Genomic DNA, 27203 nt, shown 5'->3' with positions numbered 1-27203 from the left:
CCGCACTACCTGATGTGATCTAATTAGAACCGGACTCAAGACTACGTCCTGAGGTGGTCTTGAGTACGTTTCTCAAGTACGGTATTAAACGCTGCGTAGTGCCGCCGCAAACCGTATTTAGCCCTTTTAAACCAGTTTAGGCAACTAATACAGTTTTAAGGCATAGTTTGGAAAGGGCCTAAATATAATTCAGAGCCTTTGCAAGATTAGGATTTAATACTAACTTCTTTTGTTCAGTTATTTTTAGTATACAGCTGTGGCCAAAAGTTTTGCATCCACCTATACTAGAATTAACAAATTTTGCTTCAAAATAATGTTGTGTTAACCTACTGAAGTACATACTGCTTTGTAGTTTTCCATATACTTCACGGAAAACTGCCAAAAATCACAAAATGCAACATTTCAAAACCTAATATGAAATACTGTACTGCTATTATGGTTTCAGGTAGACTTTTGCGATATCATTAAAAACAGTTTTCCAAAAACGTATCGGAAAATCCAGAAAGAGAGTTTTCGGAAAACACCACCTAGAATATTCCAGTAGTATTCCGAAATCTTTTCAGAAAACGTATTCTGATAGTTTACTGCACATGTGCAAACTTTGACATCATTCCTGTGCACATGATTATTAAAGCAACTACCGGTATATTCATATTTCTAGCAGAAAAAGCCACAGCGACACTAATGGTTACACTTTTTGTGACGAGATTTAGTACCTGAACTATGGGTGTTAGGAGAACACATTTTGTTTTGTTATATTCCTATTTCAATGTCCATTGATCAAAATGATGGAGACAGTTGTGCTTTTTGTAAACATTACAACTGAACAACTTAACGTTATGATCATTAAAAAAATCAACAAAAGAAGATCAAGACAAGGAGAATGGAAAGTACGATAACTATTTTAAAAAAAAAATGTTATCAGTTTTGCATGGCAAGCTATAGAATGACGTTTTGTGTGTGGATGGAAATTAAAAAGTAGACTAATGACACATAATGGGAATCCCTTAGTGATTTTGGATTATGCAGTGCAGTATGCAGAATGCAGTGGATTATGCAGAATAATTATGCATATCCATAATATGCAGTCCAATGCTTTTCTATATTGTGTTGTGTTTATTAGTCCGAAACAATACAATAATTATAAATGGGTATCAGATTGCAGTCATCGATCGATTACACAGATTCATTTATTTAGTTACGGATAAAGCCATGTTATTCATTTAAATAAAGTAATAGTTTTTAATCAGAAGAAAGGTAACATGCATTGAGAATTTCAGTATGTAAGCTACAGTAGCTTATATGAAGAAATGGATGAGCTGTTGCAAGATGTGGAAGGTTTGCACACACTGTGGAATTAGAACAAAAAAGATGTACAGGATCTGTTGAATACAGCATAAGAAATTGCAACTTCACTATATCTAAATTCTTGATAATTCATGCCTCAGACTTACTGCATTCTAAACTGAGCTCTGTCTTTTCCCATCCTAGTCGCTGCTGCCTATGTGCAAATGCTCTATGTTTTCCAAGAAATGTAATCCATGTAAAATGGTTGAATTTATCTGAAGTCTAATTGAGTTATTTCAAGTCATGTAAGCACAGAAACCAATTTTCTGATTTAGTTTTCCTAATTATTTGTTTTCTGAAAAGTTGATCTCATGTAAACGTATTGCTTGTTCTGAAGGGTTGGGAGATTTAAGAGTGAAACTGTTTCACACTAGTACAACAGAGAATTGAACCAAGAATTAGTAGAACTGTTCTTGCATGGTAGGTTAGACATTGAAGCAGCAAACAAAGGATTTCTGTTGGTACCGAAAATATTTTCCCAGCTGCCTATTGGTTGAAGACCAATGAAGATTTATTAACAATCAACTGTTATTGTAAAATCAAAGCACATTTTTGGTAACATGTTTATACACTGCTGTTACCAATAATACTACTGATGCTAGAACACAACAGATATGCCTTTTTCAACATAAAATAAGGGAACACATAGATTGAATACAATACAACAATACTGCATTTATTCACTACCAATATTGTGCAAGCCACAGAACATAGCACAGCAGCTGACAGCTGGATGCTTCATACAGATTAAATGTGTACAAAATGTTCTTCTTGTGTACTAAACTGTTTGTAGAATGGTAGTTCAGAACCCAAATAAAACAACCCATACTCTAGAGTATTAGTATACAGCATGCCACATTCTCAAATTGCTTTGCAGCGTAATAGATCAAGATAATTAATATCAGTATGACAAGAGGGTTAAACGACAGTGCAAGAGACAGATGTAATGAATCCAAAGGCATCCCAAGAGGTTCAGCGTGATACAAGAAAAAAAGAGTAATTTGCCTTGAAATTTAAATACTTATAGAAAGTTATCCCTGAGTGTATTGCACGGGTCACTTTGTTGTCCTAGGTACCTCATTAGAATGAAGTGATATAAAAGGACCATTCATTTAGCTGAGAAAAGTCTAACTTTATATTGAATAATAATCATCTTTTTTAACTGGAACGCTATTAAATGCATTGAAGTGCTTATAGCCACGTACATCCTTATGGGTTAGTTTGTTAAAGTATGTTACTCAAAATTGCTATTGTCACTGAAAGGAAAACAATGGCCAATAAAGTTACCAACCAGACTAAACTGAGGCAGCTATTTAATATAGGGGCTTGTGATACTGAAGCTGTCTTTTTAGAATTTGTATTAATGTTTTTTTGTTTTTGTTTTTTTTTCTTTCAGATAATGATGTGGCATAAATAGCATTGGCAATGTAGCCTTGTTGTCAATAAAAGGACATGTTCTGTCATTCTCTGATTCAAAATGGTGGGACTTCTGTTGAATTGTAATGAGATGGATTTTTTTTTGTCAAGAACTCAGCACTTTTTTTGTGCCACTTTTTATAACATCCCAGCTGGCCATAAACAAATTTGGCAGCCTTCATAAATGTGCTGCTGTTTGCATTTATAAAAAACCTACGTGGACAGATGGCCAAGAGTCAAATTTACAACATATAGTTCTTATAGTAAAACCAAATAAGGTCATGGTCACTTCCACGAGGATTAAAAACACTTCTCATATTTGCATGTACAGCTATGGCCACACATTTTCCATCATCTAGAATTTTAGGATTGATATATATATATATATAGTATTTGATACAATCAGATCTCCTGATCTGATTGTGTGTTATCTACAGTAACTATGGAGCATTCTGATTATTTAATTAATCGATCTAAATCTAAATTAGCAAACAGCAAGTTCTTAAAAGATTATTTGGAAATAAATGTTGACCCTAAATAAATAAATAAATAAATCCAGTTAGATTACTAGATCATTTTTATTAGATAGTACTGAATGATGCAAACTGATTGTTTTTAATTCAATCTAATGTCTCCCTTTTACAACATAGCTGTTAAATTTAGAGGCAAAATTCAATGAATGCAAAGCACACTATGTTTTCCAGCATCATATTTTTTAGTGCATACAAATTTAAAGGCTTAGGCTTGATTCCAGATCAATATGCCTGTTGAAAAATTGTCCTTGCATCCTAGATCCTCTGACATTAACAGACAGATGGTAACAAGTGAACTGGAAATAAGGGTTTGAGCTGTGGAGATGACAATGCCTAGCAATGCGACTCATACTTTGTATTCTAGTCATGGTCACAGTACAGAGTCTGCAATCAATCAGCTGCTGAATTATCAAACTTTTGACGCTATTTGAAGTTTAGAGTAGTTTAAGGATCATATATGAATATATAAGTCACATGGTCAGCTTTTGGAATGGGGAAAATGGTGTAAACTGCCATAGCTGAGCTCATTACCAGTGACACACTATAAATACACATGTGACTGGTTTTGTTACCTTCTTTGTGTGTTTGAGTTAATGCTTGCACAGTATTCACTTAAATTGACATTTAAATTACAGGATGTTAAGAAGTAATATGTAATTTGTTGCAAATTGACCCCCAAAATCCAAAACATACCGAATTTGCCTGGTTGTTGTAGTAACGCAAAAAAAAAAAAAAATATTGCCTTCTGTCTAATTCTGCACTACACTGTTGAAGTGCTTTTTATATTAAGTATTTACTATTTATTTTTGTATTTATTTTCTTGGGACTTACATGTTCTGCCATGAGGTTAGAGAGGAACATCACCAAGGCATAGTTTGCCTCATCGTGCTTCAGAGACCCTTGCTTTTCAATGCATGGTTTTACCCAACTCAGTGTCCATTGTACAGCACATGTTTAAGTTTGCATTTAATAAAATTAGAAGAATCCGTGACATAGCTTTCTGCAGTGAACTTTATAGACATCTGGGGTTGAGGAAAAATGTTTAAAGCTGAAACTATTTTGTTGCCTCTAGTTTGTGGATATATATATATATATATATATATATATATATATATATATATATATATATATATATATATATATATATATATAACTCAAGCGAATAACAAAAATTGAAGTGCAGCGTATAAAGTCAGATGAAATACAAGCTTTGATGAATCAAAAACAACTAACACCATGTTTATCATGTTTACAGCTCCGTGACTCCATGCTATGTACCTTTACATGTCTTTACAATTGTTCTGTAGTTGGTGATTTATTGATTTCCTTATTAATAGAACTAAATGCAGTATGCAAATCAATAAAACCATGAAAAGAAGTCTGCAACAAAGCAGGTCTTATCCATTGGTATTGCATACAGAGATACATAAATCACATACAGTGGTACCCATTAGAATTGACACTCTAATTATTTGTGTACCTTTGTGAAACCAATTGGTCATTGCTTTATCGAGTTGAAGAGGTTGATTAAGAAGATCTTCATGTGTAAAAAGGATATCCTGCAGGCTTGTGCTGGTACATGCTTTGATAAGTAAAAGCATGTACCAAATATTGATATATTTAATGTTTTACTGCTTTACTCTGTTGCTAAGCTAAAACAGGAACAAATATCTATTTAATGATATCATAATTTGAAGAAAACAACTTATAATATGTATGACCTAAGAAACCGCAAAACATAAACAAGACAATGGCGTTACCACATTTATTGACACATTGGCAATACTACCTTTTGCTGGGATGTGCACAAACCCGGGTCTTATTGTGACAAACTGAAGTAAAACATAATACTTTATTTCACTTCCTTTAGCACAACATTATATGTTATTCTTATAATAAATTATTTTCAAGACAAGCAAATCTAGAAATATAGATCTTAACTAGCTATCCACAGTTCAAAAACATCTTAGCAAATTGGGCCCAGAAGAAGATTTTGAAGACAAAAAAAAAACAAAACAAAAACACTCCTAGCATGAAACAGTGCAAATGGCAGTAAAAAGAAATGTAAAATCCATGTTTAAAGATCAAAGTTCAGCACTGTAACATGTAAAGTGTAATGTGGGATAGGTCTTAAAGAGTACACTGTGCATTATTCATTATATTGATCTCAACACATTGTTTTTTTTTGTAAGTACTAGATATTATTCATTAAGTAGCACTGTGACCTTTAAAAGGCACTGCATCCAAATGTCACAGACCTATTCCTTTTTCACACAGCATATATGTTTACAATTGAATTTCCTGATTTCGAGGTTCAAAAATTTGAACTAACCCCAGCCTGATGTTTTTGACCCGATCTAGATGGGGGTAACACATATACACTATGTATGTATATGATATTGATCGAGACTTCTTGTCAAAGAGATGGAATGCTGTCTATCGTTTGGTTTTTAACAGAAGTAAGTTGTACTGTGACCTTTAAGTAAACTGGGAAAACAGAACTTTAGACAGATTTATAGAATTCCACCAAGCTCTTTCATCATAATACGTTTGTAATATCAGGGTTCAGGTTAAAGAATGAAACATATTTGATTTCTAATTACACAGGACTGAATGACTTCTGAAAACTAGTCCCAAAAGAGGCTGATATATTTAGAAGTGTGTGATGAAAAGGAGGCACAATTATAGACAATCAGAAATGATCTGAGAGGAATAGAGCACATGTTGATTATTGGAATTCAGGTCTGTGATTAATTTGGCTTCCAAGTCTATTGTAAAACACACCATGGGTAAATGTAATTATGTAAATATTGCAGAATAGATATACAACAGCCTATACTGTATTTCTATAAAATGTATTACAGATAATATATGTGATGCTGTAAATATATATATATATATATATATATATATATATATATATATATATATATATATATATATATATATATATAAGTAAGCATAAGTATGCATAAGCATAAGTATGCATCTGCCATAATAAAAACAGATGCAATTAAAATCTTGAATAAATGATCATGTATCAGTTCATATACGTATTTTAATTGAATGTTCTTAATGCTGGACTGCTGAGGGTTGAAGAGGAGCTATACACCTGCATTTATTTCAGAAGGTGATTGCCTTTAGAGCTATAAACATATTTTGTGTAGAGAAAAAAGTCTGATTTAAAGCAGTTGCATAAATATGTTTGGTTTATAGAACCACACTGTCTGTACACATTGGCAAGGTGCCTGAATACAAAATGCAACTTTCAATAAAATACAATTTCCAACAATTCTGAACAATAGTCAACCATGGAAGTACAAAATATGCTGTTTACGTTTTAGATTGAATACTTTATTGTTCAGTAATGTATTTTATATCTACAGTCCTTTCTATCATTGCTGTACAGTTCCAACAATTTGTACTTTTATTATCCTCATTGTACAAAGCATGTCAGAGGCATTTTACTGTTAATTTTTAATCCAGGGAAAACATAGAAGTTAACTGTTGAAAATAGATAGCTTTCCATGTCAGCAATTTATAAAAACAATTGCTTTATGATACCAATAAATTTCAGGACCTAGGATAAGCTGTCCTCTGAATATCAGCCTTCTATTGTTTATGCTGCACAATATGCATTTATTTTTATGCTGTTAATCACGCGGTGCCTTTTTTGTTCAACCAAAGAAATTATGTCTTGTCAAACTCTGTTGCTGTTATGTTTAATAATATGGCAACAGGAAAAAAAAAAACAGCTATGATTTTATCTGATCATAGATATGAACATATTTCTTTTCTCAGTAACTGTTAGTAACACGTTACACAGTACGATTCTAAATATAGGCATATTTTCCTCTGTTTCTACTTAAGTGCTTCAGTTCATAAAAAGAGATTTTCCATTTCTGACCCTCTGCATTGTCTGTGTAACCCAATGTTTGAAGAGAGGTAATGCTTGCAGACAGATAATCAATAGTGAAAGATACAGGGAAAATGGGCTCAGAGGGAACTATATAAATGTATCACTGTTTTTTTTTTTTTTTTGGTTGTGATAAAAACAAAACTTGAATTTAATAGATAGATTGATTAAAATGTCAAAGTAAATGCTTTGGAATAATGTCTTTGAAGACTTTTGTTTGGCAATTTTGATATTAGCATTATGTTATTTCACACCATTTCATATCTTCAGTGTTTGGCAAATTAAGGCCTAGACCAAATCAAAACTTTGACCCACCCGCTAATTGCAAATTACAAACCTGGTACTGAGGGCTTGTTTTTTGTTTGTCAGAAGGTTACTCCTTCTACCCCAGAAGGAACCAGCTATTAATGCTGGGTTTATAGTTTGCACTTATTGGGTGGGTCAAAGTTTTGATTTGGTCCAGGCCTTAAGCTCCTATCTTATAAATATTAATAAATATTGATATATATATTTTTTAATTTCACTTAAAGCCTGTTTATTTTTAGACAACTTTCTCAAGATGTTTCATATATGTTTGTATGAGCTTAACATGCAGTCTACAGGACTCAGTATTCCCAGGAGGTCTCTCATCCAAGTACTAACCAAGCCCAACATTGCTTTGCTTAAGCATTGCATGGTAAGTTAGATTTGAAGAGCTTTTTGCCATCAGAGACGTTGCCCAGGGGTTACTACGAGAAAGTAGCTCTTCTTGACCCCCAAAATGTTTCATGAATAACAGAAAGTATTTGAAACAGTTGTTTAAGAGCCCCCTAGGGGCTCACTTAGTAAAGGCAAGATGGTGTGGTTTTGAGAGTGAATCACAGTCAGGGGACTGTTGGTTTGTGTCGTACCAATTTGCAGATCTTTGTTGAGGATTCCACATTTGTGCTCCTTGGGTTAGGGACCACACTAGTTAGTTTAAGATTGTTAGTGATGCAAGGTTTAGAGTAGATACATGAAATAATTGAATTACCTGGAAATATCTGACAGTGTTTGTAGGTCAGCCTCAATTAGTTGTGAAAAGTGTTCTTCGCACTTGCCTAATTACAATCATTTATACTGCTTTTCTGCACCACTTTGCATTCATTGATAATTGTTTCTATCAAGCCTGAGAGAGTTGCTATTTCATTTAGACTAGGACTTAAGGAAGGCATGGAAAAAAAAGTGAAGATGACATGAGTGAACCATACAGATATTTCTTTTTTTTAGTTTTTGTAAAAATTGATCTCTGATTAGAATTTTAGAATCCTTGTTCTGTATGATTGATCATAATAGCAATACTTGATATATCCATGTCTCTCTCAAAGACAAACACCACATGCCTCACTGGTTGTCTTGTTACCATGGCAAATTGAATTGAAAGATCAAGAAATGTATTATTAATATATCCTTTTGCACTCTGCCATAGATTGGAGTGTGACCATTTGGAAATTGAAGATAACACAGAACCCTACTGGACTGTGCTGTCTTTTTCTATGAATTTTCTGTTGCATGCCAAGAAACCAATCCCAGAAAAAAGGAGCAACATTACAACCTAACTGAATAATTCAGCATGCAAAGTTTGTAAAATATAAAAATAATAATAGTTAAATTAGATTTAATACTAAATGTATGCAAAGCTGAGCTCTTGGAAGAAAGATGGCTTCACTGTCAATTTTATAATATCAATTATTTAATTTTAGTTACTTTATGATGAAACTATTACTAACCCTAACCCTCACTGTCACTGTCACTCTAACCATAATCCTAAACATTTACTGTAATTTAACAAAACTGAGAACTTTTAATTTTTTTTCCTAAATAATGGATCATATTAAAGGACCAGGGGAAACACAATGATAGTTTTATCTTATAGTTATTACAACACCATTAAAGCGGTTTCATTTTTATACTTGGGGCAAAGTATTTTTTACCAGCAAATAAAGCATGGAAAATTGCTTAAACAAAAAAGCAATATATTTTTTCAATGGAGGTCATAAAATATCCCGTAGAACTTGGTGTCCATTACTAATAAGACTGTTTTGTTTAGATTGCTGTATTTATTTATTTTTTAGAATCAGATAAAGAGGTTAGAAAAAGTTAAATGTGTTGTAACATCCATTTTGTAAGTTTGGTTCTTTGTTGAGTAGAAAAAAAAAAGTATGTATCAGAGGCATGGCAAACAAATTCTGTACAAGATCCACAGAACATGCACAGACAACCACAGGAGATTCTAGAAGTAAAATGAGACCAGCCTTTCTGGCATCTTTCTATTTCCAAGGTAATCCCTCTGAAACATTTTATAAAACATAGCCCTGAGTCAGTAAATCACATGACATACGCTATTAATGGGTTTTGATTTTCAGAGGTCATCTATCAATTCTAACTTCCACTAGTCTGTACAAGCCTAACTGCAAGGATTGCTTGGGATTAGAAATAAAACCAGTCAACAAGCCAAACAAGAACTTGCTGGCTTGATTCTAATCTCATGCAATCCAAAACTGGCAATAGTAGAATTACCCAGCAAATTCTATTATGTAATGCTAGAATGTAATGGATAATACTTCTTCTTATATAAATAAAAACAAAAGCAAATTCAGATTCGAAAGGATTTTGAAAAAGGTCTCAAGTAGCCCTGGTTGCCAGGTCGGTTGTTTGCAGTGTTTTAAAATCATTTCGAAATGAGTTTGGCCTTTGCTTTTTCCTTTTTGTTCAACAAGCGGTTTCTATTTGCTTTCCATAAACGAATGAGGCTGACCACAATGCACAGCAGCATAAATGCTGTCTTCTAGTCATCACACAGTAATTGAGTCCAGCTTCTTGCAGATTGATTGCTGGGTACTTTTAAAAAAGCTGTTCGTGTTGTTTATCTTTCTGCTGCTATTCCTATTAAACTTGTGTGTCAGAGTCTCCAAGGAAATGCTCTTTCGCAGACACTGGACCTACTGATATTTTATTTCTTATAAAACATGATAATTTGCTCACTTGAGAAAAAAAAAAAAAGGTTTTGCCTTTTATTGTGGATTTTGCAGAGGTTAGTAGTTTATTTTGTTATCAGTACTCACATATCTTTTTTTTCGAGCTATATAAGATATAATATATAAGAAAAACAGTATAATTTATTAAGTCTGGTGGAGATCATTTTCAAACTAAATACTTAGCATTGCCTCAGGGATTCCATGTACACTACAGCCACTATTAGCTGTATTGAGAGGATATTATTATTTCAAGGACAACTGGAACTTTCTCTGGCTGATAATTTGCATTTGTGTGAATTATTCATACTACTGAAAACTTCCATTTTACATTTGATCAATTTTACTATGCTTCCTTGTAATGCTAAAAAAGTAACTTGCTTTTATTGATGATATAATTTGCCCTTAGGTTTATTGTTAAATGTTGTTATTGTTAGTGTACTGTATAGCTAGCTATAGTACCTGTAAAGTACAGTATATCAGATGACATTATTATTATTATTATTATTATTATTATTATTATTATTATTATTATTTAGTAGTAGTAGTAGTTTTATAAAATGCAGCAATATGATTGGGTAACACACTTTCCAAGCTGTCTGGACACCAGAAGTGTTGGGATGTCTTAACTATTTTTCTGCTATGTTATATATCCCCATTTTACAATATTTATAATAGCTATGATAACACACTTCTGGATATCTGGTTAAGTGATATATGCAGGCTTCACAGGGGATTAAAAGTAATCAATTTTGTAAGCATCACTTTTCACAATGCACCGAGGCATCCATACTATAGTTTTCAATCCAACCAACTAACTTGTGACTCGCAGGTATAGAAGACACAACTAAAGAAAGAACAGAAAAGGCCTGTAACCTACCATTTGCAAGAAATATGATGTATCAACTCCTGTTACTAGCATTCCCTGGTGTCTGGTGTTGCCATACACACAACATTTCCTGCTTGAAATCTTGTAATACTACAGACTGATAAAATGTTGGAAACGCCTTCTATTTTAGCACTCACTTTTAATGCATTGGGTAAAGGGCTGCTCCTCGTATACCTGTTTTTGGTTTATGCAAATGGAATTATAATATATAAAGGCTGTCATTTTACAATAGCGATCTGTCCGACTTTGATAGAAGGTTGATATTTGGCACACAAATCCATAATAAATATAAAACATGATAATGACATGGCTGAAAACTTGAGACACTGATGATTAAATGGCAGACAGTGTTAGAATTAAGTTGAGTTTGTATGTCCTTCCCCTTTCATGGGGGGAAGAGTCTTCCGTCTCCCTCCCCCTTCCCCTCTCTTCTAATCTATCACATTGAGTCTCCCGACAGACCTGGTTCTCCACTTCAGCGTTAGAAATCTGACTGAATGGGAATCCAAGTTGATATGACTGCAGGCAATTAAATATACATAAAATAAAAACAACAACAAATAACTATAGCTTCAAATGCAACATTCAAGCTAAGAAATAACTTTAGAATCTGCAGAGTTTAGTTGTTTCATGCCACCCAAGAGCACACATCATACAAATTGGTTTGACAGCATTTAGTTTGAGGGGCTTGTCAGAGTTCCTACATTCTTCCATTTAGCTGGGATATGAGCCTTAAAGGATGGGGTGACTTAGACTTAAATGACGTCTTACGCAAGATAGTCAGATGCACTTTATTGTTTTTAATTTAATGTAGCGTGGTTGAGATGCTTGCTTGTGGACAAGGTCGCACAGTGGCTGATCTGCTTAGTATTACAATTTGTTCAGTAACACTTTCATTATAAGTGGTTAAATACAATTTATAAACAGGTTTTTAATTATTTTGTTAAGTTATAAATTAAGATTCTGAACGTCAAGATATATTTGATTTTTTTTTTGCATATAAATACATATAGAATTACACAAATCATATGTCTAATAATAGTTTTTGCTTAGTAGCTAGTACATTTAGTAGCTAGTAATACCTCAGTTCCTGGCGCTCACACATATCAATAACAAATTACCAGCCTGAAAGTTAACACATGCTAGCATGTTATTGGTATTTTCAGGTAAATCAAATAAAATTTTCACTGTAGTCAGCTGTTGTACAGTTTTCTGTATCTAGCCTTTTATGCCCTCAAATATTGATCACTATTTTCTCTCACTTGACCCAGCCACTCTCCATTTGACCTTAGTTTTAAGGGTACAGATCTGGGCCTGATTTGAAGCTAGACCACGGCTGACATCCCAGGAATTAAGGTTTGGCGTTTGCATTAAGGGCATGTCACAAAAATATTCTGACATTCCTAGAGTTTACTACAAGAGCTCGCTGCCGTTGACCTCCATATTGAAAAAGTTTCTTGAAAGCTTTGGGCACAATTTACAAACAACTACATTTCATCTTCTTCTGTGCATCAAAAGAGCATATTATGTTCAAAATAATAATATTTCAAAACTATTAAAAGCGCATTAAATTGGCACCTCACTATGTCTTGTTTTTTTTATTTTGACAGGTCCAGGGGCTAATATTGAATTCATCTAGTGATGATAATTGGGAAATTTTGAGCATTTAGATAAGGTCCTGAGGTTCATAGTGTGCTGCTGGTAGATGAGTCCACAACTGCCTTTGTTCTGAATTCTTCATATTGGTATTCTATGGATCTTTTGTTTAAGTAGCTCAGCATTTTAAACTTAACTAGGTAACATTTTACAGTAAATGCCTCTAATTGCTATGTATTTACATAGTAGTCACATAGTAAACACATAATTACAATGTTATTATGCATAATTAAAATGTACTTAACATGTCAATCTTATTGCACAATATATGTAAGTACACAATTGCGTCAAAAAAAGGTTCGGGTTACAGAGCTGTTTAGTTCAGAGTTAGTGTTAGTGGGGTTACAGTAAATACAGTATAATCGTAAATCTCGAAAAACTACTCACTTCTAAATCTTTTGTAGTCATTTTTGTATTACTTTAGTATAAATACATGTTAATTTGAATTCATACGTTGTTTTTTTCTGACTTTATGTGAACAAAAAGACACACATTTGCCCGTTTTCCCATTGGAAATAGTGATATTTTGAAATATCACTGTCCTGGTCACAAAAGCAAAGTTTGTGGGGAATAATAGCCATTTTCTATACTTTTGAGGCATAAGCAATTAGGAAATAACACTTACTACCCAAGAACAAAAATTGTGTTACATAGTGTAATAATAATAATTTATAATACATTCCACTGCAGGCACATTCTCAATTTTATTATTTTTATTTTTCTATTAATGCATAGCCTGCCTCCTATGGAGCTGAAAAGCGAAGCACCGTCATTTTTCTCAGGGGATTATAATGTCATGTTGGTGATAATAAAGCCACTCAGATCTACAAAAGGTAAGTTATGCATGTATTTTAAGTAAAGTGACCTTTCCAAATTATAAATAGGTGTGCATGTTAAAGTTTTAAATCCAGACATGAATATTTAACAAGCAAAGCATTTTGGATGGTTATTGAAAGTTCCTTGTTATAGTTTTGTGTCACCATTGTTTCATTTTATTCTTGATTAAATACAAGCCTTCCTAATTAGTAAGTAACAACCCAGCAGGGCTTCTGGAAATTATAACATTGATATATTTTTGTTTCTCTCAGTAGGTGTACAGAATTAAGTGATGCTCTCATTCAGGCAATGCCCTATGTCACAGTGTGAACGATGTGCAGACCAGTGACATTAAGTTGCGATGACATGTGAACACCAATTCTAATGCCTGGTGTTCCCTTCATGCTATGCTAAATATAACAGATTTGTGATGCAGTTAGCTCAAGGCAGAGCCTAGCTGTAGGATCTTTGCATTGGATGGCATAACAGTGTCCTTTATTTATGAAGCACATGATTCATGCAAGCACACAAACGCCTGGTGGTCTCTGGCCTCAAGACTTGCCATCAAGGAGTGTGTTCACAGTGAAAGCAGAAATAGCAGTGCTTTTAATTTACTACACAAATTATGTTTCGTGTGACCATTGCAGCTCTTTTTTTGTGTTTTGAATAAATTGAATAGGCTGATAGCCGCACTGCTGTGGGTTGCTTTTTGATGAACATCACTGGCTTATTCATCACTTATTTGTAGATGTAATGGAAGAAGAAAGAACCATCCTGCCAATATCATAGCATCACTCTTGATATGCACACTTCTTCTGAGGATACACCTGGATTTCTAGTCTTGCAATTATGTTTCTTTCTTTTCGTGAATTATTAACACTAAGCAAATGACTGCTTAGAGAGAACTCCAGATTTTATTTATTAATGCACACTTTCACGGTGCAGTAACATTAAATGACCACAGGGACAATACACATTTTGTATCGCCACTTGGACTAGAGATCAAGTGGCAGCACACTGCAATGCTTTAATTCCGTCAGAGGACCATTAGGACCATATCAGATGAAAAAACTTTTTCTGATTTAATTTGTAATGATTAAATTACATGTAAGGCAGGTAGGACTTTCTAGTGAAAGCACAATTGATCTCTACACATAGAGATACTAATAGTACTATACCATCACAGGCATGACATTCACTAGCTATTATTATTATTATTATTATTATTATTATTATTATTATTATTATTATTATTATTATTATTATTATTATTATTTCAATATTTACATCCTAGCAAAGGTAAATAAAAAAAACAATGGAATTTCTTCAAAATTGTGTTTTCAAACAAAAGCCTTTTAAAGCTATATTAGTATCCACTATTGTAGATGTGTTTTTTGTCCTCACTATTTTACTTAAAATATATGAAAATTATGTTTTTTTAATTTTGCTTAACTCATAAGCTGTGCTAATCAAGCAGTTTTCCTGCACTAAGAAACTCAATGATATCCAGGACTCAACTGAATATGAACAGTAATCATTAATCATAATGTGATCCATAAATAATTTCAAGTGCCAATTTGGATGTGTAAAACATTTGCCCCATCTGTTTTATAGCACTTTGCTTTTTATTACAGTTTTATTCTGTGACAGCTGTCACCTTGAATCCAAATTTTAAAATGTATGACTCATGCATCTTTCTATCTGTACATTACTATTGCTCTTTTGCCACCCTAGAATACGTTTATACCTCAGTAATAAAAATAACATGCATTGTACATGACTACCTCAATTTACCATTAACCTAATCAAAGTCCTTGTAGGTATACTGTATAATAATTGCAATAGAAGGCTTATTTTTCAATTTAACCTTTTCCCATAAATACCTATGAACATGATTGAAACATTTGCATACATTTTGATTAAAGACTGGTTGCAAAAGTTGGAAGTTTTCTGTGTGCAAAAATTTTATTCAGCAATATTGTATGCATACTTTATGTATTTACCAAGTAAGATAACCAATACACAATGTGTATTGTGATGCAGGCCAAATGTAATTTTAATTACTATTCTATAAAAAAATGTTGAAACTTTTTTTTTTTTTCATTGGCTTAATGAGGGGGGATAATACAAATCTGTACACCATTGTTTGAGTCATACCAATATAAATGGGATGCTTAAAATGAATTGAGTGCCATCTGCTTAAATGACCATACATCAATCTGTGAGGTTTGTAAATGTAACTGCCAAAACATAATAATAATGAAGACACATATGTTAAACCTTGTTATGAAAGCGTAGGCCAGTGGTTCCCAACCTGTGGTCCACAAGTGAACTCCAGATGGTCCGCAAAAAACTCCCAAAATTCAGTTAAGCAGTTCTTGCAAAAACCCATTTCTACACAATCACACATTCTGCTACTACTAAACAACACAGCAAACAGCTTACCCACGTGATATATAATTGTAAGAAATGTATGTATGTAGTCTGCATCTTCCCCCTTCATCTGTTTTCTTTTATTACAGGTGTGTTTATAAATTAATATATATTACAGCTCCCTTTGATGCAATACCAGGCATCTCTTTCAAAGCCACCATTAACATCTTTCTAATGTGTAACAAATACTAACTAAATAACTTACACATTATGAAGGCACATTTGTCAAAATTACAGAAATGCATTCACATCTTTTTAATTCTCATTCTGCTTGTGTTCACTGTTCAGGGGGAAAAAAACTATACCTGGCTTTCCCATCCTTTTCTCTCTGCATAAAAGTAGCACACTGCATTCAATATTCCTAACTCGATTGGAACGACCAAATTAAAACAAAAATAAAATACAATCAAATAAAATAAAATAACCATTAAAACCACAGTTTTAGTACTTTTCATTGTCAGCAATATAAAATATGTGCTACAGTGCTGCCAGGGATAGAAGAATATACCTATTATTTCAAAAACATTTTGGAGCGTTAGCTGCATAAAGTAACAAGGTCATGTGAAACAAAAAGAGGCTATATTTGTAACTTAACTTGTGAACTGTACCTTAGTGTGAATGATCACTTTCAGCTCTATGTTATTATATGGGTTTATTCAGACAGGTTTAATATCTCACAAGACTATATGCCAAAAGGAAATTCTATTAACACTACTTCTTGAAATAATGTGTGCAGTCTGTTCTTGATGCTGTCATATTTAACCAAAATGCTATAAATCCTATCGATTGTGTACCATGCCATGTGTACCACAGCATGCCGTCATGTGGTAAGTAACATCCTGTACACTGTCCAATCATTTTTTAATTTTTCAAGTTGCTTCCTACCCACCTCATCTTTGTATCCCAGTGTTTTTTATATGTACATTGAGAGAAGTTGGCGGATAATAAGTTGCGTTGGAAATGGATAGTCCCTACATTGAATGAGGTTGGGAACCTGCTGGAGTAGACCAAAGGTCAAGCAGACAAACAGGAATTATGAATAGAGTAGATGGATTTAAGAACTGTTGTGAGTTTCTACAGACTTCACAGCCTGTGCTGCTTTAGAGGATCCTTAAGTGGAACTGTATCCCACGCTAGATATAAACACTAACATTTCCCACAGCACAGATTTGGCATGGCCGCAGCAAACCCATGTCAAAGTAAGGTGGGAGACTATTGCCCTGGGACATGTGAAAACAGTTCTCACATACAGTACCCTCCCTAAATCTTTAACGAATAATTCATTTCTGTAACTAGAAACAATTTCCCAAAAAAACTGATTTAAACATTTTTATTTTAAAGGGATCTGGACACACAATAGTCTCACAATATACATACTGACCATGTTGAAAAGACACCACACTGTTTAAAAAGGACAGAGAATAGTTAGTTTAGAGAGAAGAGTTGGTTTAGAGAGAAGACTGGGAGGAGCAGGTTGTGCTCCCTGTCTATGCATGAGATAGCCGTAGCTTGGGTACTGATTTTGAGGTGTTTATGTTTGGATTTGTTTTGTGCTGTTTCTGTTGCTGGCCAGCCTGGACCGCAACGCCGCTACGCCACAGTATTGAAAAGCATTGATTGCAAAGAAATTGCTTCTTCATGCATGGGAATGTAGTGAAAACCTCCCAAGAGATGATATGCTCATCCCATGGCATTTCTTTCCGCTAAAACCCTTTTTAATAGACAAATAAATTGCTTCAGAAGGGATTCTGAGCCTACATAACATGGTACATCTTTTCTGTCACCAGATGCCAACTGCCCTTTTTATTACTGATATAAATAACCCCAAGCCAAGGCAATCTCGGACAGGAAAGTCCTTCCAATCTAATCAGAAGTTTCATAGAGAAATAAAAAAAAAAACTAATGACAGCACTGTTACCGAATTGAGAGTGAGACCTTTTTATACCTACTTTTACTTCCATGTCTTTTAAAAAATATGATTCAGTATTGTGACAAATAAACCCTCAGATAAGATACCTGCAATTGCTGTACAATCATTTCTTTGGGTTTTGTAGAACGAGAGTCTTAAGAGAATGGAGAAGGGATGGAGAAGAGATAAAGAAGCTTTACAATCTGCTATTAGATGAAATCAACTGCCTATCTTTTCAGATCTTTTCGTATCTTGTTGTTGGTAATCTGAGTCAGGTATAAGGACCACCCATTCTATATCTATTCTATACAATAAGATCACATGACCATGCTATCCTTTTCACTGCAACACACTGGTAAACACAGTATGAGTGATACCAGAGAATTACGAAGCTCCTGTTGTTTTTATGTATTTTGTTTGGACATGTAACAATGTAATATATACTGTTTGACTCCCATGAATTAGACATACCCTAGAGGCTATAGACTTAGGTGAAACTAATTAGGTTCATAGTAAAGCCTGATATGGCTGTAACTGCAAAGCAAAATGTGTCTCATCTGTTACGCTGGTCTCCTCACTCTTGATTACAGTATAAATAAAAATGATGCACATTGCCCATGTGCTCTGATTCATTTCTCACACCCCTACATCCTTATCCAGCCTTTCAGAATACAATTAAATAAATGAATCCATCGAAAACTGCATTTACCCCATCTGTAATTGTAAATGTGTGTTCCTGTGTGCAAAAACAATTTTTCCCTCTAATACAGTGTTTCTGTGAACTGCTGACAACCCCTGTTAGACTCTACATTTGTAGCAGATATTGTCCTTGGGCTGGGTCCCGGGTCATCTCTTGCTGCTGTACCACAGCATGTGCCACTCCATGTGTTATATTGATAATGAATTACATGAGTGTACAACCCCCACCTAACCCCCCTCTATAACCACCAAACCTTCAGTGCACATGAAATGAAATGACATCTCCAGGTGCCAAAAAGGAGCTTTAGACAGAAATAGATGTGGAGAAACATATTCAATTCAATAGTTTGGAATCCTTTTTTTGCAAGTATTAAGGAACATTATTCCAAACGGTAGTGCTTGCAGTGGTAATTCATTTACATTTGTTATGGTAATATATTTTTACAATAATTTAATAATAATATGCATATGTTTTTCAGTAATTTAAATTAATTAGGAACATTGTACATGTAGAGAATAATATGATATTTTGTCTGAACTATTTGCAACTGCTAATTACATTGATATGCATGTATTAATGTAGGTTACTCCTTGTTACTCATTTGGTACATTTGATGACACGTTGTTATAGACACCATTGGAAATCATATGATCCTACAGTCAACATGCTTCATTGCCAAAATGCAAAATGTTGGCAGTTGCTTGTGCCTTATATAATTTCACTCTATTTACACACGTGGTTTTTACAATGTGTATTTACACATGCAATAAGAGGGTGTACTTAATCTAAAATATTACTAAGATTTTCTTAGAACTAGATAAGAAAATTTAAATATAGAACAGTAGCTTATATCATTTAACACAAACGCATTTTCATTTTCATGGAAGTCTTCTAGAATGCTGTCGGTTTAATTAGTAAGAGCCCAGCATGGATTCATGAGGTTTTCATACGTCAATCATGTATTGTTTGCAATGACACTTAAATCAAGTTTGTGCACCCTCAGTGAATTTGTCTGCCACAAAGTGTAGTTCTTCACTGCAGATGAATTTCAGATTAATTGTGGGGAAGCTGTTAAAAATCTTCTGAAAGCAATCCTCAGTTGCAAGAGAAGGGCTAGCATTGCAGATTATTGGTCAGCAGTATTAAAAATGGCTGGGTGAAGAAAACATTGAGGGGCAAGTAAAATTTCAAGTACTGTGGTTCTTATGGAAGGTTACTTAACAAAAAAGTTATCTATTGGCTCCAAGAAGAATACCTTCTGTACACATCAAAACAAAAAAGGTAGCATCAATTTTAATTAACGTAGTGTAGCTTTGATTCCACAGTCTGTCTGTTTAACCTAAAGCATTCTTTCTAGACAGCTCTTATCCAAGGTTATGCAATAATTAACTAGTTCAGATCCCTCATTTTATTCAGATCCCTAAATAAAAAAAAAATTAAAAATCGACTTTACACACCAATGCACAATGATTTGAAACATGGATTCCACAGACTGTCTATTGAAGTTGGGTTAAGTCTATTTGCTTCTTAAATAATTTACAGACATTAATGATTAATATCAGTTGGATTTACCTGCTTGATAAACATCCTTGGCTTTGTTTACTACTATATTCAATTATCTGGTAGTTTCTGCTTTAAACAATCATATGTAATGATTGAGTCCATCAACCAAACATTTAATATATCATAGAATATTCAACATGCATTACTATGACATGTTTATTCCTTAAGATCTCTATGGGTTCCACATTTTCTGTGGTAAAAGCTCTGAATACATTCGTTCTAGCTTGACTTTTCACTCCGATGGTTATTAATAGAATGAATGCTGATTATACAGTACAGAAATGGGCTTGAAAGAGGTCCCATTTTTCACAACTGAGAATTAAAGTACTTAATCAATCTGGATACAACAGGTTCAATGATGACATACAGCCATATAGTAAATGAGTTTGAAGGTAACTGAGATAATGAAGGGTTAGATTTTCCCATGAGAAATATCTTTTTCTGTAGTTAATAAGTACCGAGGTACTGTAAATGGTAGAAAGGACAGCAGCCATGCCCTTTGCTTTAACTCAATTTAAAATGAGTAGATATGAAAAAGCCAATGACAATGACTTGCAAAATGAACCATTCAATACGCTGATCCAAGCAATACAATTGGCACTAAAACCACGTCCTCTGATAGTGCAATTTACACATATAAAAGGATGTATGGACACTCTATCACTTTTATTTTATATTGATCGAACACCTAAACTCTTAAATAAAGAATGATATCCGTTTAACATGCCTGTTCTGATATGAATGTAACAATTTCAATAAACATACAGATTAAAGCAAAAGGAAGACAAATCATGAACCATCTTGAACAAAACTGTTGTTTTTTGTTCTTTTTATTTCATTGTGAAAATGGAAACCCTGCATTAAAATATATGCAATACCTGTATATCTCCTTTTTTCACTGAATAATCTAGTCTGGTTATTTGAGAAAACAAGGCTAATTAATTAACCAGCAAAAATATTATTCACACATCAATGTTATTACACAAACGTATAATATATTTTCTAATTAAATTATAGCCAATAATATATTTTCTAATTAAAATTAACCAAACACCATTCCTCGCATTCTTTCCTATACCCCACAGTTCTAGGCTGGCTACTAATTATTTCGACAAGAGCAATGAGGGAGAGTTTCATGTCATCATTTTTTGCACAGTAAATTATTAAACTGTATATATAGAGTATAGATATACAAATCGACTTATTTCAACACTGTCACTGTTCAATAGCTAAGTATGTATTCCTCAACTATGCATTTGAATTTGCTCATTAGACTATATAAGCAAGATCAACTGATATAATTAAATACACCCAGAACATACGGTCTGTGTTTCCCTTTTAATAAAATGGCCATTGAAAAGAAGTGATGTGTCTTTCAATGTGCAAACATTTACTACTATTCATAAAAAACTGAATTAAAGAGGAGTAAGAGTTATTCTAGATGCCCCCATACTGTACTTCCAGGCTTCATGATATTATAATACAAAACATATCTGTGATGCTAAAAGGAATGCTTCAGTAAGAAACCTGTGACAGCAGAGGCTTGGCTACCATGGCAGTAATCAACAGATCACTCAGTTGTTGTTCCAGCAGTTAGTTTTATATGATTTATTACTTGTGTTACTTGTGTGTTATATTGCTTGGGTAGGGGATTACTGAAGCTTAGTTGAAACAAATCAAATTAAACCTTATAATACCAGGTGCAAATAACTGAAAACCATTACATAAAGAACCCCACACAACACCCACTGCTTCTTTAAAAGGCCTATCTATCTAGACTCAGCTCTGATGATTCATGCCTGGCTTAAAAAAAAAAAAAAAAACAGGAACAGAGAACTTTCATGCTCATCAGACCCTTAGATTCTTTAGGTCAACCAAGTACTTTTTCCATTACACATTCAGCTGGGTTTCTGTGCGAAGGTTGTGAGATCAGCTGCCAAAGACAATAATAACTCTCACTGAACTTGTAAACACTAAATAATGTGAATAGAAATATTCATATTAGAGAGTGATTTTATTTATTAATTGAAAACTAAATCTAGAAAGAATGCTTTGTATTTAATTGAAAGAAAGTGGAATCCAAGCTATGTTAATTAAGTGTTTCAAATCACTGTGCCTTGATCACGTGTACTGTAGAATTTCTTATCGGAGCCAATAAGGATATGCACCATTTGTACTAACTCTTCTACAAGCAAGACATAGTGCTTGAATATTTACTTGACATGTTTACATTTACTGTCCTTTCCAGAACACAAGACTGCAACTACTGAAAACAAATGGCTATGTTTTATGTACCACTGCGCATATCTGCTGCAAACTTGCATGTGACTTCATAAAGATTGCAATAGCCATTATTGCTTGTGATGGGGTCATGAAGTGCCTGCAACTGAATTGAGTCAGTCAGGGAACATATTCATTCTACAGAATATGGCTTTTCTTTATTTTGCTTTGTTGAGTTATTTGGTTTGTTTGTAGTCTATGCACGTATTTAATTGTTGTTGAAAGTAGTCAAATGGTGTCTTTGAAGGAATTGAAACAATGTGTCAATTAATTAGGTAATTAAGTGTATATCTTATTTTACTCCTTATTTTTTGGAAAAACCTACATTCACATCAGTAAACTTCAGCACAATTCTCTGTATGACACAACAATAATGACCGGCAGTGCTTTATCAAATGAAATGAGTTTTCAAGTGATTCTCATTAGGCTTTGTGGAGCCTGATACATTATGTTTCCAGTGGTTTTAGTCATGCAATTCGTTTAGGGATCGTTGCCTGACGTGATGGCATTGATTTGATTATTGAACTGGCATCCTTAGAAACTTTCATAAAAACTTTATATATGTATACAATGAACTGTTGTTGCATATGGATACAATTATGCTAACCGGTTAAAATAAGCAAGAGATTTTTATCCTCTTGATTGACTTACAACAAACATCCTAAAATTTCAGATCAATTACTGACCTTAGTTTAGACCCCCATCCATCCTATAGCATGATCTAATTGTTTATAGGACCACCTTTGTATTGAGATAAACAATCTAGAAACGCAATTCTCAATGCATCCAATTCTCTGATTGGCTGTGCAGAATTAAGGCGCGTCTTAATATTTGTCATGGTTTATTACATACTGTACAACAAACCCACAGGGGAAATATTGTCTTATTTAGACAATGGAAAATTACTTATAAACAGGAGACAATTTAGTTCGATGTGGTGTTAAGTGACCTTGAAAACCTGATTGGAACATTGCTTTACAGGACATCATTCTACAAATAACCAGCACTACTAACTGATTCTCATTAGTAACAGGGAGATATATTGGCTGCATAGACACAGTTTCACTTTCTATAGGCTGCTAGGTAAACAGAGTTTCTGCACATGTGTTTTCCATTACTTTGAGGCATACTGAATTCCATGTAACAACAAACAGCTTCAAATTAAAAAGTAGCTTCCAATGTATGCATTCATTTGGTGTGGGTTTGGGTTCTGTTGCTTCTCTTGAGTTATTAAAATTTTTCTCTAATAATAAATCTCTGTATGGCCTTGAGCTGCTTTTAACAACCTGGATAATATTAAATGCCAGGACAGAACAACGCTCCTCATTCCATTCTAATCAAGTGACCATGTGACCATTTCAACTCTACCAAAGTAGGTGGAGTTAGCTGATACAAAGGGTGTTGCACTATATTGTTTTGCAATCAGTGATGCCTAAACCTTTCTTTGCTTAGTATATATTTATTATCAAGATTGACATTTACATGTGTTACTGTTCAGTTTATCTGTGTCCTTAACAAAATACAAACAGAAAAAGTATGGGTTCATAAAAACAATGAGAAAGTTTTTAATTTGGGCAGCAATGGATCCTTGTTCTCGTCCTCCCTGGGGTGGTGGATGCCACACAACTTTTCACTGGAGTTCTCTGAATTGCTTGCAAAATGTCAGCCCTAATCTGCAGTGCAAGTGAGACAGGGATAAAATAAAGAGACACCATCTAACCCAGTGGTGTCCCTCTTGGTTTTTGTTCTAAATATACCCTAAATTAGTTAATTGGACCAATCAAGCTTCTAATAAGGTCCAATAAAGTACTTTAGAGTGCAGTTGGAATAAAAACTTGCAGGGACACTGGCCCTCCAGAACCGAGTTGTGCACCACCCATCTAATCCCAGAGGACATTGATCAAACCAAATCTAAATCCAAATTTCAATTGTCAACTATTTTAATAAAACTGGAATCTAAGACAGACCGAGTACAACCGTAAGAAATAAACATCTGTTAGTGAGCCAACATAAACAAACTATTATTATTATTATTATTATTATTATTATTATTATTATTATTATTATTATTATTATTATTATTATTACATTCATTGCAACCAACATTGATTCTTGTGGGAACATTCTATTATGAGCATGAACTCTTGAATCAGACTGTAAATAATCTGCATTCCATTGGCATCAGTGCCCAATACAGGTTATCCTTGAGCAATTGAAATGCAAATTAAAGATTGCATTCTCACAGAATGTCAGGATGCCTCACACAGTCAGATTGCATTCATGACACAACTGCCACTTGGCATGGTTGCTTGTAACTTGGAACACTAAAACAAATATCAAAAGGTTAGTTGCTTCATTCATAGCTATATCCAGTTCCAAATGAAGTACCCTGTCATTTAAAGGGAACTCATTTAAACTCAATACAAAATATCAACTTTAACAGGTTACAAGACCAGAAAACAAAATGCATGGCTTTTTAAACTGCATTACTAACTGCTTTATATAAGACATTGCAGATTATCTCTTTCTCAACAAAGGAGTAATACTTAAAATAATATGCTACCACATACTATTATTTGCTTTTCTTTCAAATGATTATAAAGTGGTAGTAACTAAAGTTGTAAAACAACATGTTCGTACTCTGCCAGAGCACAGGGAGCTTGTGATTCAAGGGGGTTATTATTTTCTGGGGTAAAGGTGTCCCCAGCTAAGTAAAACAGAGCTGATGAAGCGTTCCCTAGGATCAGTAAAACTGGTTGTATTCTTCTATATTCTAACCTAGGCTCCTCTTTCACAGAACAAATGACAGTCTTGCATGGTCTTTGATTGAGTATATTAGTGCAGTGCCTATCATTTTAATTACCCTGAACATTTCTCCCAGTTTATGAGTCAACAGGTTTAAATTCCAAAGCTTCCTATACAAAGAACACATTTTGTTAACTGATCAACTTAACACAGCAGGTAGGAAACATAAAAAGCCCATTTAACTGTATTTATCTTTTGACTAACTCAAAATTAGGCATTGACTGATCATTGTTCTTTAACACTATAATATCTTCCATGATCTCATATTGATCATCCCACTACTGTCACCAAAGGAATATGGATTATTCTTCTCAGCAGTATTAAGTTCCACACAAACAGTGATCTTTTGGAAGAAAGTTACTTTTATCTCAGTTCTTTATGAAAAATTGCTGTCAGATAAAGTAAAGCTTTACTTTCAAATGGGTTTTATACCAACGTACTTGAGGCAAAGCATTAGCTGCCAAAATTAGATTACAGCTTGATACACGTTATTTGTTTATTCTGTTGGCCGAGCATCCTCATAAGATTATTATTATTATTATTATTATTATTATTATTATTATTATTATTATTATTATTATTATTATACACAGTTTTTAGACCATTTCAATGCAAATACTTTTATGGAATTATATCTACAACCATTTTAAAGTGCTCAATCAACTCTAAGGTAAAACCATAAGATACTCAGGGCTCTGTGTTCTATTGTGCTGTAATGATAAATGACTTATTTAATTTAGTAAGGTCAAAGAGTGAAGCTATAATATATAGTGAAGGAAAAGGAGTGGAGGGGGTGTTGTATTGGCTGTGGCGCTCCCGCATATTAGGCAGGCAAACCCGTCCTGAGCTGCAAGGGGCATTGCTGCAGTGAGGGGGGGGGGGGACCCAAAAACTATTGGACATTCTAAATTGGGGAGAAAATCAGGGGTAAAAAATAAATTTAAAAAACTGTATTAAACCACGTTTCATCTTGTTTCCTGACTGGATAGATGAGTCATTTAAATACAAGGAGGCGGGGTAGAGGTGTTAGGCACTCAATATTTACAGCATGCTCTATATTCATGTACGCTGACATATTCTATGAAAAATGGAAGACAGAGCACAACAACACAATGTAACACAGGTAAACTCAAAGTGTGGGCAAGATAAATCTGGGAACCCTAACATGATTTATTGCCTGAGCCAAAGGTCATAGAAATATGATGTATTGCATGTGTGTGACTCATGGACACTCCTTAAGTTTAGCAAGTAAAACCACACGATACAGGAAGAAGTCACTGCCTAGCCTTTACCCTTTAAAGTGACAGTGTTAAAACACAGTTCCCATTACAATGTCTTAAAATGTCAAGACTATGAGGCTGGGCTATTGCACTTTTTCTAATTAAGGACATGAAAGAACAGCAGCATGATGAGCAACAGAAAACCTTGTTTCTGACCCTTGGTAACAACATAGGCATTTGGCTTTGAATGTTACTACCGATTTTAAGACTTATTCCCTTTCTCATAATCACCACAACAGATGTAAAATGATGCCTTTAATGTGCTATAACAAAGAACAGGACACACTGGGGATTGTGTAAAACCTGTAGTTTCTCAGTTCAGTTGCTTTGTAATTCTACAGTGTAGACTGATGCCTAATTTTGGTGTCTGGGCTGTAATGTTTTCATTTGCTGTTAAATAGCTCATATTGTGTACTAATTATGTGTAACGACCTTTATTATTTATTTATTGTACTATTAACGAAACTACATATTGTACTCAGTGACAACAAAAGAATAAAGCAAACAGTACACTATACGGCAGTATTGTATGTACCCATTCCGTGAGCCTTATTCAGGGAAAGCTACTTTCCTGGTACAATAAACATTTAAGACAAGACAAGCTTTGAATAATACTGATATTATTTATGTATAGTTGCATGTATCGATTACTAATCAACAGTGACAG

Source organism: Polyodon spathula, chromosome 22, assembly GCF_017654505.1.
Source record: "Polyodon spathula isolate WHYD16114869_AA chromosome 22, ASM1765450v1, whole genome shotgun sequence".
NCBI classification, from domain to species: domain Eukaryota; kingdom Metazoa; phylum Chordata; class Actinopteri; order Acipenseriformes; family Polyodontidae; genus Polyodon; species Polyodon spathula.
Note: the sequence above shows the minus strand (reverse complement) of the source record.